Here is a 2,133-nt window from a genome sequence, read left to right as displayed (position 1 = left end):
TCCCTTAAAGAGCAATGTAAATATTACTTCCCTTAAGCAGCCTTTCCTGATTGACCAAGCTTGTTTAGTTTCTCAACCTGTGTGCTCATAATACTATCTAGTTTTGTTAAATCCATCAAAGCATCTTAATTGTTTGTTTACTTGTTTGCTCTCCCACCTCACTGCTATGTCTTTTGTTGTTCTAATTCAGGCGCATAGCAAATATCTTGCTGGGAATGGAACTATGCTCAGTAAATGTTTGGGGACTGAGTGATGACTGAATAAATGATGAATGAACAAACCTAGAACAATTTTTTTTTTTAATATGGAATGCTTCATGAATTTGTGTGTCATGCTTGCGGTAGGGCCATGCTAACCTTCTCTGTATCATTCCAATTTTAGCATATGTGCTGCCAAAGTGAGCACAACAATTATTTTTTTTTTTTATATATTTTTTAAAAATATATTTTATTGATTTTTTACAGAGAAGAAGGGAGAGGGATAGAGAGCCAGAAACATCGATCAGCTGCCTCCTGCACGCCCCCCAGTGGGGGTGTGCCCGCAACCAAGGTACATGCCCTTGACCGGAATTGAACCTGGGACTCTTCAGTCCGCAGGCCAACGCTCTATCCACTGAGCCAAACCGGTTCGGCACAATTATTATTTTTGATAAGTATAAATTACCATGCAGGAATCCATAGGTTTTACTTCAGAACATATTTATAAATGAAATTTTATTCAGCTAAGACACCTGAGTTAGATATTCAACTGAATGGAAAACAGACAAAAATGCAAATAATTTCATATTTACTCACTCATTCAATTCACTCACTCACTCATTCAGGAAATAGTTACTAAGAATTGTCCATATACTAGGCAGTGTTCTAGGTAATGGAGATATAGTTATGCATAAGGCAAACTCCCTATCCTAATAGGGTTCTGTTGCCATTGCCAAAATAGAACCATGTGTCTTTTTAAAAATATATATATTTTATTGATTTTTTACAGAGTGGAAGGGAGAGGGATAGAGAGTTAAAAACATCGATGAGAGAGAAACGTCTATCAGCTGCCTCCTGCACGCCCCCTACTGGGGATGTGCCCGCAACCAAGGTACATGCCCTTGACCGGAATCGAACCTGGGGCCCTTGTGTCCGCAGGCCGATGCTCTATCCACTGAGCCAAACCAGTCAGGGCAAACCATGTGTCTTAATGGGTTTATTTTATGCAGAGCATAGAGCTTGATTCCATTAATTTTTATTTATTTATTTATTCTAGCAAAAGCAGTTTTATTACAGAAAAGCTTCCTGCTGCAGGGGAGGTACCCCAGCTGGTTGCCCTCCATTTAATTTTTTATTTGACACTGACACACCTAGATCTCAAGTTTAAAATATTTTTATTTAAACATTTTTTATTGCCCTAGCCAGTTTGGCTCACTGGATAGAGCGTCGGCCTGCGGACTGAAGGGTCCCAGGTTCAATTCCGGTCAAGGGCATGTACCTTGGTTGCAGGCACATCCCAGTAGGGGGTATGGAGGAGGCAGCTGATCGATGTTTCTCTCTCATTGATGTTTCTAACTCTCTATCCCTCTCCCTTCCTTTCTGTAAAAAATCAATAAAATATATTTTAAAAAAATCATTAAACATTTTTTATTCTTGAAAATAAAAAGTATTTACATATTAAATATATAGCGAGAGATAGAGAAAGAGAAAGTAAATATAATAAAATGTCAACAATTGGTGACTGTAGGTGACTGGTCGCTCATTGTACTATTTTTGCAACTTTTCTATAGATTTGAACAATTTAAACATAAAATTAAAAGATAAAGTATATGTTTACTTGTATTTTCATCTTATTAGTATTTAAAATTCTATAGATGTTGCTGGATTATTGTTCAAAAAGGCTATAGTAACACACACACACACACACTATGGTAAATTTGAGAGTGTCCATATCTACAGTTTCTTCCCAGCACAGGATGCTGTTTGATAGTTACTTTCATTTTTATTTTCCTGGCTACTATTTTCATATATATGTTGGCTACTTGGATTCCTTCCTGTGGATTGCCTGTTCTTCGTCTGCCTTGCTCTTGGTTGGCTTGTCTTTTTCTTATTGTTTGTAATGATATTAACTCTTTGCTTGTCATATGTGCTGCAG

The 2,133-nt window shown here is 37.3% G+C and overlaps 1 non-coding gene across 1 annotated transcript; it reads right to left on the bottom strand.

Annotated features, from left to right (window-relative positions):
- Positions 1–298: 298 nt before the first annotated feature.
- Positions 299–405, bottom strand: LOC111824207. The gene has a single exon (XR_002827286.1). It is a non-coding gene; the product is annotated as a U6 spliceosomal RNA (small nuclear RNA).
- Between the last annotated feature and the right edge of the window lie 1,728 nt (positions 406–2,133).

This window comes from Myotis lucifugus, unplaced genomic scaffold, assembly GCF_000147115.1.
Source record: "Myotis lucifugus unplaced genomic scaffold, Myoluc2.0 scaffold_6, whole genome shotgun sequence".
NCBI classification, from domain to species: domain Eukaryota; kingdom Metazoa; phylum Chordata; class Mammalia; order Chiroptera; family Vespertilionidae; genus Myotis; species Myotis lucifugus.
Note: the sequence above shows the minus strand (reverse complement) of the source record. Positions and strands in the feature narration are given on the sequence as shown.